The following is a 13,543-nucleotide window of genomic DNA, read 5'->3' as shown; positions in this document are numbered from 1 at the left end:
AGTGTGGAGTCAAAACCACTACGCCACCAGGGATGTCCTAGTTAGATAATGTTAAGTTTGTGATGGATACAGGTATCTCATGGGCATGCATTCCATATCCACCAGGGATCAATACGTACTAAGTATCAATATAGCAATCCACAGGCTGTTTCTTTAAAAAATGACATATATGTATATACATACATATCTTTATTATATTTACATAAAATACCTTATATAATATATTATATAATCTTTAATAAAAGAGCATAGATTAGTTTTGCTTTAAAGTCCTGGTATGATTCTCCTAATAAACTTGGCACATTCTCTATATAACATAATCAAATGCACTTTGAGCACCATTGGCACAGAACTACTTGCTCTTTTTTTTTTCTTTTTTTAAGAACTTTTATTGAGATACAGTTAACAGACAATAAACAGCATATATTTAGAGTGTACAATTTGGTATCCCAATCTCCCAATTCATTCCCCCCCAACGCTCCCCACTTTCCCCACTTGGTGTCCATGTGTTTGTTCTCTACACATGTGTCTCTATTTCTGCCTTGCATTTCCTCTTTCATAGTTGTTAGCATTTGCCTTATGTATTGAGGTGCTCCTATATTGGGTGCATATATATTTTTAATTGTTATCTCCTCTTCTTGGATGGATCCCTTGATCTTTATGTAATATCCTTTCTTGTCTCTTGTAACATTTTTTATTTTAAAGTCTATTTTATCTGATATGAGTATTGCTGCTCCAGCTTTCTTTTGATTTTCATTTGCATAGAATATCTTTTTCCATCCCCTCACTTTCAGTCTGTATGTGTGCCTAGGTCTTTAGTGGGTCTCTTGTAGACAGCATCTATATGGGTCTTGTTTTTGTATCCATTCAGCCAGTCTGTGTCTTCTGGTTGGTGCATTTAGTCCATTTACATTCAAGGTAACTATCAATATGTATGTTCCTATTACCATTTTCTTAATGGTTTTGTTTTTGATTTTGTAGGTCCTTCTCTTCTCTTATGTTTCCCACCTAGAGAAGTTCCTTTAGCATTTGTTGTAGGGCTGGTTTGGTGGTGCTGAATTCTCTTAGCTATTGCTTGTCTATAAAGCTTTCGATTTCTCCATCGAATCTGAATGAGATCCTTGCTGGGTAGAGTATTCTTGGTTGTAGGTTCTTCCCTTTCATCACTTGAAATATATCATGCCACTCCCTTCTGGCTTGCAGAGTTTCTGCTGAGAAATCAGCTGTTAACCTGATGGGAGTTCCCTTGTATGTTATTTGTCATTTTTCCCTTGTTGCTTTTAATAACATTTCTCTGTCTTTCATTTTTGTGAGCTTGACTACTATATGTCTTGGCATGTTTCTCCTTGGGTTTATCCTGCCTGGGACTCTCTGCGCTTCCTGGACTTGGGTAGCTATTTCCTTTCCCATGTTAGGGAAGTTTTCAACTATAATCTCTTCCAATATTTTCTCAGGTCCTTTCTCTCTCTCGTCTCCTTCTGGGACCCCTATAATGCGAATGTTGGCGTGTTTAACATTGTCCCAGAGGTCTCTTAGGCTGTCTTCAGTTCTTTTCATTCTTTTTTCTGTATTCTTTTCTGCATCAGTGATGATCACCATTCTGTCTTCCAGGTCACTTATTCGCCCTTCTGCTTCTGTTAATCTGCTATTGGTTCCTTCTAGTGTATTTTTCATTTCTGTTACTGTGTTGCATATCTCTGTTTGTTTGTTCTTTAATTCTTCTAGGTCTTTGGTAAACTTTTTGATCTTTGCATCCAGTCTTTTTTCAAAGTCCTGGATCATCTTCACCATCATTATTCTGAATTATTTTTCTGTAAGGGTGCCTATCTCCTCTTCATTTAGTTGTTTTTCTGGGGCTTTATCCTGTCCCTTCATCTGGTACAAAGTCCTCTGCTTTTTCATTTTCTCTATCTTTCCGTGGCTGTGGTTTTCAGTTCCACAAGACGAAATACTGCTGATACTGCTTGATACTGCTGTCTGCCCTCTTGTGGAGGAAGCTATCTAGGAGCCTCCTGTGTGCTTCCTGATGGGAGGGACTGATGGTGGGTAGGGCTGGGTGGGTGGAGCTCAGTAAAGCTTTAATCTGCTTGTCTGCTAATGGGTGGGGCTGTGTTCACACCTTGTTGGTTGTTTGGCCTGAGGCCACCTAGTGCTGGATCCCACAGGCTCTTTGGTGGGGCTAATGGTGGACTCTGGGAGGGCTCACACCAATAAGCACTTCCCAAAACCCCTGCTGCCAGTGCCCCTGCCTCCCTGGTGAGCCACAGCTGCCCCCCATCTCAGCAGGCAACCCTCCAACAGCAGCAGGTGGATCTGGTTCAGTCTCCAATGGGGTCACTGCTCCTTCCCCCTGGGTCCTGGTGAGCACATATTTTTGTGTGCCCTCCAAGAGTGGAGTCTCCGTTTCCCCCAGTCCTGTGGAGGTCCTGCAATCAAATCCCTCTGGCTTTCAGGGTCTGATTCTCTGGGGATTCCTCTTCCCATTGCTGGACTCCCAGGTTGGGAAGCCTGATGTGGGGCTCAGAACCCTCACTTTAGTGGGTGGACTTCTGCAGTATAACTGTTCTCCAGTTTGTGAGTCACCCACCCAGCATTTATGGGATTTGATTTCAATGCAATTGCGCCCCTCCTGCCAGCTCATTGCACCTTCTCCTTTGTCTCTGAATATGGGGTGCCTTTTTTTTGGTGAGTTCCAGTGTCTTTCTGTCAATGATTGTTCAGCAGTTAGTTGTAATTCCGGTCCTCTTGCAAGAGGGAGTGAGCGCACGTCCTCCTACTCCGCCATCTTAATCCTATCTCTCAAACTACTTGCTCTTTAGCCTCAATAAGTTGGGATATTTCTTCTAAAGTGAACATTGGGTTGCTATTCTACCTGTCACTAAGAAAGAGACACAATGCTTGGTAAGCCCCCTTGGGTTTTAGAGGCAACATACACCATGTGAATATGCCACTCTGACCCATTTTCAGGTTAACACAAAAGGTTCTCAGCTTTGAGAGAGCTCCAGATCAAGAGAAGTTTCTTTAGCTGATTGGGGCAGGTCCGAGAGCTGTATGGAGATGATGGAAAGTTCTAATAAGGGAATCAAAATGGAGGCATCCTATGTTTCGGGAGAAAAATTACACTCTTTTTGGCAAGTAACTACTCTATTTTTGATAAGCAACTTTTGTTTTGATACCAGTCTCTTGCAGAGACTGAATACCTGACCATAAGATACCAGCGGGCTATGAATTTTGAGGAGCCCTCCATAAACCAAGCCACAAAGTCTGATGTTCCCAGCAGTATTCCATCATCACGAGAAGGTGGTCAGACTTCCCTGGTGGCGCAGTGGTTAAGAATCTGCCTGCCAATGCAGGGGACACGGGTTCAATCCCTGGTCTGGGAAGATCCCACATGCCAGTGGAGCAACTAAGCCTGAGAGCTACAATTATTGAGCCTGCATGCCACAACTGCTGAAGCCCGCATACCTAGAGCCCGTGCTCCACAACAAGAGAAGCCACAGCAATGAGAAGCCCGAACGAACACTGCAAGTAGAGAAAGCCCATGCACAGCAACGAAGACCCAACGTAGCCTAAATAAATAAATTAATTAAAAAAATTAAAAAAAAGAGAAAGTGGTATATGTATCACCATGAACAAGCAAAGTACAAGTAAGTGACATTTATAGCATCTTTTCTGTTGCTTTTTCCTCAGCCAATACCTAGGGCTTCATGTGGAATTCTCTGTGATCATTCGCTGAGAAGAAAAATAAATATTCCATCCTGGCTTACACATATTCAGTGTGGGAAGACATTCTGGAACCTTTTTGAAACATTGAAAATGTTGAAGTATGTGGGCCGAGCGATGGGATTCAGAATGTCCTGCTTGAGCAGTGGAGGAGCTGAGGGTGCGGGGCGTGGAGACTAATATCACCCTGTTTGGTCCTGAGGGATGGCTGGTTAGCCAAAGACGGGTAAGATTCCTCAGAGGAGGAACAACCTAAGACAGGCACAGCCGCAGAGGGGCCAACGGGGGTGGTGCATAGAGCCTTCCTTATATCACCGTGTTTGGCCCTGGAGGATGACTGGTTAGCCAGAGACGGGTAAGATTCCTCAAGGGAGGAACAACCTAAGACAGGCACAGTCGCAGAGGGGCCAACACGGGTGGGGCACAGACCCTTAATCCTTTTGAGAGAGGTCTCCTGCCCCCAGGGTTGCTTTGCTCTCCACACCCAGCTCAAATCAGGACCCAGGAGGCAAACAAAGATCATTGCCCCCAGTCATGTGAGGCCTTTGATTGTTTATGGGATTAACCTGGGAGTGTTAGACCCTTAGGCTATGCCGAGAACTCAATAAAAGCAACAGTGGGATCAATCAGCGAGGCTCTTGATCCTAGAGGTCTTGAGTCCCCCGGTCCCATCTTTCTCTTCAGTCTGTGTCTGTGTCTTCTTCAAGCTTGCGGCACCCGTCACTCACCTCGAGTCGCCGAGCTGGTCCCGGCAATTCAGGTTTTACAACCGGAAGGCTTACAGTTCTATTCAGTCAGAAGGATAGATCAGATGCTTAATTTTGAAGGAATTGAGTTTGAGACCTTTGTTATTCATCCAAGCAGTGATGTCTTCAGTTGGATAAACAAGTCTGGATTTTAGGGAGGAGCACCAGGCTACAGCTCCATTTAGAGGTTATCCTGAAGGGCAATGGACGAGGGAACCCCTCCTACTCCCATCAATTAAATTTTAAGCAAGACATTGCATTGTTCCCTTTGCCTAGAAAAACAGGTGACATAAGGTAAATATGTACACTAATTCATGGGCAATAACTAATAGTTTTGACGAATGGTCAGAGACGTGGAAGAAAAATAATTGAAGAGTGGCTTACGAGAAGTTTTAAAAAAGCACTATGAGGATACATTTCTCAGAATGGGCCCAGAATGTTAGACTATTTATGTCGAATGCTCACTAAAGATGCCCGCTTCAGAGGAAGATTGCAATAATCAGGTAGACAAAATGTCCATGACTGTAGATGAAACTCAGCCTCTCTTCCAATCTGCCCAAGTATTTGCTGAGTGAGCTCATAAACACCTAGATTCACTAATTGTTAACATTTTGCTACATTTGCTTTATTTCTCTTTCAGTTGCACTGTTCACCTACATCCACACACACTTTTTTTTTTTTTTTTTGCTGTTCCTTTGAGGGTAAGTTTGCAGGCATCATAACATTTCCTTCCTAAATAATTCAATATGCATCAGTTATACATATACTACATAACCGCAATGCAATGACCACACTCAAGATAGTTCACACTGGTGTATGTATCCAGTCTATTTTAACATTTCCTCAATTGTCCCAATAATGTTTTTATAGCTGTTTTTAAAACTCTGACAAAGCAGCCAATCAAGGATTATGCATCACACTTAGTCACGTCTCTTAACATTTTGACGTCTAGAACAGTTCCCCAGCTTCTTTGTTTTTACTTTATAACACTGATAGTTTTGAAGAGTCCGTGCTAGTTGTTGATAAATATCTTCTAAATGAGTGCATAATAGTCTCCTTAAAATGTTTTTGCTTCCTGTACCTGCAGCTCTGAGCTCTGATTATTTATCAGTCTGAGAAAGCAAGAGAAGATTGCTTTTACCAGGGAATACAACAGCAATTTAATCAAATTTGAAGCTCAGACTTTTATCTGGTCATTTCAGGTTACTTTTGCCACTGGTCCAGGTGACAAAAAAAAATGAATAAATAAAATTATGATGGTTTATTGAGGTAACTGATTTTGGATATCAAGGGGAAAATAGGATTGCTGCTACAAAATGGGGACAGGAGTAGTACAGATGGAGACCAAGTGATCATCTGAATATGTTATTGACATATCAGAGGTATAAGGTAATGGAAGACTACAGCAAATTATACAGGCAGGACCACCAAAGGTTCAGCTCTTTCAGGAATGACGGATAAGTATCTGGTGACTATCTGGCTAAAGGCAAAGAGAATGTGCAGTCTTCCTTTAAGAAGGAAGTTCATAAATATCTCCTGTGCTCTCATGACCATTTTCAGGAAGAAGAACTGTAGCGTAGACCTGTATTTTCTCCCCTGCTGTGTCATGTCAGAGAAAGACTCAAAGTTTTCATAATGACTTTTGGACTCTACATCATCTGGCCTCTTCTCATCTCATATTCTACTGTTCTCACTATCACTGGTTTTCTTCCTCAGGGCTTTAGAGGTCGTTGTTCCCTTTGTCTCAATTGTTCTTCCTTACATACCTGCATATCTCATATCTCATCTCATCTCATCTCAATCTCTTTTAGGTCTTTATTCAATGTCAACTTCTCAACAAGGCCGTCTCTGCCTAAAATTGCAACTCTATTGCTCTTCCATATATTTCCTCCCCCAACACATTTTATTTTTCCTCTCATCATTATCTAAATGATACTTATTGCCTGTCACTCCTAATAGAAATTTTGTTCACAGCTGTAACTCCAGTGTATAGAAGAGTGAGCATGGTGAGTATTCAATAAACAGTTGTTGAATTAAGTAATAAAGTATATATTTATCTTTTAAGGTTATTTTAAAATATTTTCTATTTCCCCCTTTATTTTATATTGGATGTGTAGTTGGCATTTGTCTTTATAAGTTAGTCTAGAGGTTACAGAATATTATGATGGAATAATGGTAGGTTTAAAGGAATAACAGACATTACTCAGGAACTGTGGACTTGAAGCTGGATGAACTAATTCAGTGGTTGGTAAACTTTTTCTGTAAACGGTCAGATAGGAAATATTTTAGGCTTTGTGAGACATACAGTCTCTTGCCACTGTTCAACTTTGACCCTGTAGAACAAAAGCAGCCATAGACAATATGTAGCAAATGGGAATGGCTGTGTTCCAACATAACTTTACTTACAAGAACAGTTACAAAAAATAGTTTACATCCCCGCCCTCCCCCCCCCCCCCCCAGCTGCAGCAACTGACAATGCCAATGCCCCCATCTGGGGAGATGGAGCACATGTTTTCAGTTGTTGAAGGACATGTTCCAGTATGTTGAGCAGAAGTAGTTAGTGGTATAAGAAGAGGAAGAAGTGTTGCTTCTGTTAGGCAATTACAAGAGTGAATTGCAGCGACGTTTGCCTTTTGCTTTTTGGCTGCCTGGTATTCGAAGCTCTGTTTGTACACACACAGGGCTTCTGTCATATTAGAGAAGCTGACTACTCCAGATACTTGCTTTTCCAGCACCCTTTGCATTTATGGCACCAGCCAGAGGCACTTTCCTGAAACATTTAGCAGGTGCTAGTGGTAATGAGACTGTGAGGAACTCAGGGGAGACTGCTGAAAGATCCGCTCCCTGGAGCAGAGTGGTGGAATTGTCTTTTGGTGATACAGTGTCTGGTGTTAGTGGTATTGGTGGTTTAGGTTGTTGCCAGTATTGCTTTGTGTGAGCAGGAATGGTGCCTTCACTGTATCAATCCCAAGGTGTTATTATGAGCATCATTTTTTCCCCCTAAAGTTATATTTTCAGCTCTTTATTGGAGTATAATTGCTTTACACGGTTGTGCCAGTTTTTGCGGTACAACAAAGTGAATCAGTTGTCATTATACATATATCCCCATATCCCCTCCCTTTTGAGCCTCCCTCCCACCCTCCCTACCCCACCCCTCTAGGTCATCACCAGTCACTGAGTTGATCTCCCTGTGTTATGCAGCAGCTTCCCACTAGCTGTCTATTTTACATTTGGTGGTGTATATATGTCAATGCTACTCTCTCACTTCATCCCAGCTTCCCTTTCCCCACCCCCCCACCCCATGTCCTCGAGTCCACTCTACGAGCATCACTTAAGGCTAGGTAGCCCAGTGTCTGGTTCTCCAGTTCTCCAGTAGATTCTCCAGTAGATTCTGTAAGTTATCCAACATCCTTTCAATAAATTCCTTTTTGATTTGAATCAGCCAGAGTTGATTTCTATTGCCTAGAAATAACTCAGACTAAAATACATTCTTTTTACATTTACGAAACAATCCTTGGACACAGTCATGAAGCTCTTTTTACGAATGAGTTTTAGCTAGATTAAGTAATTTTCCCTTGAGTTTTTCATTTCAATTAAGGTATTTTTTATTTGCTAAAAGATCTAGTTGGTTTTCTTAATCTGCCTTAAAAAAATAATATTTTATAGCCCTTTCCTACCATGGGTCCGCCCCATATTTCTTTAAATAGTGCTAGATTTATGGTAGCTAGAGTTTATGAATAGTACAACTCTCCTTCTCATCATTACTTTTCTATTTATTTATTTAATTTATTTATTGGCTGCATTGGGTGTTCATTGCTGCACACGTTCTTTCTCTAGTGTGGGGAGTGGGGGCTACTCTTCATTGTGGTGCCGCAGTCTCCTCATTGTAGTGGCTTTTCTTGTGGAGCACAGGCCCTAGGCGCATGGGCTTCAATAGTTGCGGCACATGGGCTCAATAGTTGTGGCTCACGGGCTCTAGAGCACAGGCTCAATAGTTGTGGCACACAGGCTTAGTTGCTCCATGACATGTGGAATCTTCCCAGGGCAGGGCTTGAACCTGTGTTCCCTGCATTGGCAGAAGGATTCTTTAGCACTGCACCACCTAGGAAGTCCTCATCATTACTTTTTAAAAAAATGTCAATATTGATAGCTCCAATTTAACTTAAGAGGTGCTATTTTAATGTGAGTACTTCAAAGATACTCTCATTACTTCACTACCAATACACACACACACACACACAGATACACACACACACACACACACACACAATCTATCCTCTTAACCAAATCTCTCCAATACTTATTGTAAAATTCAGCTCCTGTTTCTCTAACTCCTTTGTGCTTAATTTCTAAACTGCATAATTTATCAGGTTATTTTGTACTTCCACAATACTATTTGTGTAATATGGTCTTTTAAAGCAATTATTTAATATATTTATTATTTGACTATATTGCTAGCTTTTGTACCCAAGGACAGCATACCCAAGGACCTACATAGAGGTTGCTCAAAAATTATTTGTTGATTGGCTTTTTCTGCCACCTACTAGGTAGTTCCTTCCTCTGAGGACTCTATTTAATATTCAAAATAGTACCAGGAAGGAGGCCTGAGTAGGAAAAAATGTTGTGATCTAGTTCTAAGCATAAACTATTAGATCATCTAAATATCTAGGGGTCTTTCTGTGGTCTGAAGCAGGTTATTGCTATATTTGGCTCCTCAGAGCATGGAAATTTTCTCAAAGACCAGAGAAGGATTTCTAAATTCAGAGGGACTTTCCAGGCACGGTGAAAAGTGAGCAGGGAGATATGAGATAATCTAGTTTAAAAGCCATTTGATAGCTTAAAATGCCTCTGACAGCTATTTGAGCAACAATGGCTATAGCATCTCTGATTTCAGGAAGCCCTGTTATTAATGCACGTATGAATGTTTAACCAAACTGTATGACCTCTCTCTTCTTTACTTTTTAAGAATGGGGATGCTTGTAGCTTACATGAGTAAGCATAGGGTTTTCTGGAGAACTCTCTGAGCGTATGGGGTCTTTTCTCACCATTTTCACTTCCCCTGTAAGTAGAGTGACTATATAGTTTATCGCCCAAATTGAGACAATTTTGATAATGAAGGGGATATTATTAATAATTACACTCAGACAACAGGCAAAAACTACCTCAGGCCAACTGGTTTGTATGGTCACATTATCTATGTCACTTCCTGCCAGATTCATGCTGTTCTAAGGCACAGTCCACTAAATGGGATGCTGTTTTCTTTACTTGTCTCTATTTGGAAAAACCTCCTATTCACAGAGATTTAAGTTACTGGATAAATCTTCCATATGCCCACTCCCCCCAGTAAAACATCCCAAGCTTGAGCCATTTATTTTGTAGTAGCATGCTTAAGGCCTCACCTAGATATTGAATGTTGCTGGGTGTCACGTAAGTCATGCTGGGAAGCTTGGGAGTGGTGGTAAAAGGGAATGAGAGGCTTTTGCTTCCATGCCAGTAGTGCATGTGGAGTCTATTGTTCAGATAGCCTTTTTTTTTTTTTTAGCCTAGGTATCCAGCTAACACAATCGGCTATATGGTGCTGTACTATAATAGGTCTATAATACTGTTCAAACAAATAATATACAAAAAACAAACACAAAAAATAAAAACATTGTTTTTAATTTACAGTATAGTGCCTTGAAAAGTACAGTAGTATAGTACAACAGCTGGCATACAGGGGCTGGCATTGAGTCAACAGGCAAGAAGAGTTACTGACTGCAGGAGGGAGAGGAGGTGGGAGATGGTAGAGCTGAAGAATCTGCAGCAACAGGAGACGGAGGGCAAGCTGCAATTTCACTCATGCCTGACACTGATGGCACAGGTTTTGGTTCCTTGCTGGATTTGATTCTGTCTACCTTCTTGAAAAAAACAATCCAGTGATGTTTGGATAGTACCTCTTTTTTTTTCATTATAGATGACACGGTAGCATGGGATTGCATTCTGAACAGCTGCTTGCCTTTTTTATATTTCCACAGTATGAGCTGTAGGCATGCTGGTTTCTTTAGTTCAGGAACTGATTAAATTACTCATGGAACCTCTCCCCAGATCACAATTCCTCTCCCCATTCCTATTCAACATCATAATAGAAGTCCTAGCAAATACAATAAGACAAGAAAAAGAATTAAAAGGAATACAGACTGGGAAAGAAAATAAAACTATCTTTGTTCACAGATGACATGATTATTTATGTACAAAATCCCAAAGAATCAACAACCAAAAAATGCTTCTGAAACTAGTAAGCAACTATAGCAAGATTGCAGAATACAGGGTTAATGTACAAAAGCCAATTATCAAGGAATAATTGGATTTTGAACTTAAAAGCAAAATATCATTTATTTTTGCACAAATTGAGGGGGGGTGGAGAGAGAGGGAGAGAAGTACTTAGTTATAATCTAACTAAATATATATAAGACCTATAGGAGGAAAACTACAAAACTCTGATGAAAGAAATCAAAGATCTAAATAAATGGGGAGATATTCCACGTTCATGAATAGGAACACTCAATATCATTAAAATGTCACTTCTTCTCAACTTGATCTATAGATTTAATGCAATCCCAATCAAAATTCCAGAAAGTTGCTCTGTGGATATTGACAAACTGCCTCTGAAGCTTATATGGGGAGGCAGAAGACTCAGTAGCCAACGCAATACTGAAGAAGAACAGAGTTTGAGGATTGACACTACCTGATTTTAAGACTTACTATAAGGCTATAGTAATCAAGACAGCGTGGTACTGATGAAAGAACAGACAAGTAGAACAATGGAAAAGTGTAGAGATCCTAGAAATTGATCCACATATAGCTTATCTTTGATAAAGGAGCAAAGGCAATTCAATAGAAAAAAGACAGTCTTTTCAATAAATGATACAGGAACAACTGGACATTTACCTGTAAAAGTATGAATCTAGACACAGACATTACATCATTCACAAAAAATTAACTCAAAATGGATCACAGGCTTAAATTTAAAATGCAAAACTATAAAACTTCTAGAAAATAACATAGGAGAAAATCTAGATGACCTTGGGTTCGGTGATGATCTTTTGGATATAACACCTAAAGCACAATCCGTGAAAGAAAAAACTGATACATTGGCCTTCACTACAATTCAAGACTGTTCTGTGAAAGACACTGTTAAGAGAATAAAAAGACAAACCATCTGTTGGAAGAATATGTTTTCAAAACACATACCTGATAAAGAACTTGTACCCATATAAAGAACCCTTAGGATTCAACAATAAGAAAACAAACAACCCAATTTAAAAATGGGCAAAAGACCTGAACACACACCTCACCAAAGAAGATATACATATGATAAGAATGTGTGAAGAGATGCTCAACATCATATGTCACTAGGGAATTGCAAATTAAAATAACGATGAGTTCCTACTACATATCTGTTGAAATGGCTAAAATTCCAGACGCTGACAACACGAAATGCTGACAAGGATGAGGAACGACAGGAACTCTCATTTATTTCTGATGGGAATGCAAATTGGTACAGCCATTTTGGAAGACAGTTCAGCAGTTTGTTAAAAAGCTAAACATAATCTTACTATCTAATTCAGCAATAGTGCCCTAGGTATTTACCCAGATAAGTTGAAAATTCACGTCCACACAAGAACATATACACAAATGTTTACAGCACTTTTATTCATAGTTGCTAAAACTTGGAAGCAACCAAGATGTTCTTTGATAGGTAAGTAGATAAACTGTGGTACATCCATACAGTGGATTATTATGCAGCGATAAAAAGAAATAAGCTATCAAGCTACAAAGAAAGATATGAAAAACCTTAAATGTACATTGTTAAGTGAAAGAAACCAGTGTGAAAGGGCTGCATACTGTATAAATCAACAATATGACATTCTAGAAAAGGCAAAACTGTAGAGACAGTGAAAAGATCAGGGATTGCCAGTAATCTGGAGAGGAGAAAAAAGTAAGGATTGAATAGGTGGTGCAAAGATGACTTTCATGGTGCTGAAACTATTTTGTACGATACTGTAGTACTGGATACGACACTAATGCATTTTTCAAAACCCAAAATAAAACTGTGCAAACACAAATAATGAACCCTAAAGGAAACCATGGATTCTAATAGTGCAACAGTTGGTTCATCAATTGTAACAAAAACTCCACTAATGCAAGATGTTAATAATAGGAGAAACTGTATGGGGGTAGAGAGGGGATATTTGGGAGCTCTCTGTATTTTCTGTAAAATTTTTCTGTAAACTTAACACTGCTCTAAAAATGAAGTATATTAATAAAAAAGCAGGTATTAATTTTTACTAATAGTACAGTCTAAAGCAATATTGTGGAAGGAAATATGTCATTGATTAGTAATGCTTCACCCTACCCATATTTTAATAGGCTTTCATTTTTTGTGTGGAGCAACATGCCATTTTTTTCTCTTCATAAGGGTCTACTGGAACAAGAGGAGAGCTATGTTAGCCTTTGATGGTGTCTCTCTGCTGATTCTGGTTTGGATTAAATTCCTTTGATTCAAGAGTCTCCCAGTAAAAAAATAAATGGCGGGGGGGGGGGGAGGTTTCTGAGTAAAAGGGAACACATACATCTAATTTTGCTCCCTTCTGAAACTTCACTAAAACTTAGTTAAAAAAATTTTTAAGGCCATAAACTGACAAGATAGAAAACAGGAGAATAAATAAAATTAATGGCATTTTGTATGCTCTGAAGCAGATAGATTTATACTGGTGGTTACTGAGAGGAGTACAGTGAAAGTAGACTCCTAAACTAGCAGGGGGAAAGCCAAGAACTAAACTGATTTGCATTGCAGAAATGCTTAAAATGCCAGGAATTTGCAGGACCAGGTACCTCTGGAAATGGAAGCAAAAGTGTGGGGTGAGGAACTTCCCTGGTGGTGCAGTGGTTAAGAATCCACCTGCCAATGCAAGGGACAGGAGTTTGATCCCTGGTCCGGGAAAATCCCACATGCTGGGGAGCAACTAAGCCTGTGTGCCACAACTACTGAGCATGTGCTCTAGAGCCCATGAGCCACAACTACTGAGCCCATG

The 13,543-nt window shown here is 40.1% G+C and overlaps 1 long non-coding RNA gene across 2 annotated transcripts in view; it reads left to right on the top strand.

The window, feature by feature from the left end:
* Positions 1 to 13,543, top strand: part of LOC130850268 (uncharacterized) — an 86,493-nt gene that overhangs the window by 47,042 nt on the left and 25,908 nt on the right. The window contains exon 3 of one of the 2 annotated variants that reach the window (XR_009052860.1): positions 3,180 to 3,558. The exons of the other annotated variant lie outside the window; for it this stretch is intronic. This is a non-coding gene — a long non-coding RNA (uncharacterized LOC130850268). Of the gene's footprint in view, positions 1 to 3,179; positions 3,559 to 13,543 lie in introns of those variants that run through there. 2 annotated transcript variants of the gene reach the window in all.

Source organism: Hippopotamus amphibius, chromosome 3, assembly GCF_030028045.1.
Source record: "Hippopotamus amphibius kiboko isolate mHipAmp2 chromosome 3, mHipAmp2.hap2, whole genome shotgun sequence".
Lineage (NCBI taxonomy): Eukaryota > Metazoa > Chordata > Mammalia > Artiodactyla > Hippopotamidae > Hippopotamus > Hippopotamus amphibius.
Note: the sequence above shows the minus strand (reverse complement) of the source record. Positions and strands in the feature narration are given on the sequence as shown.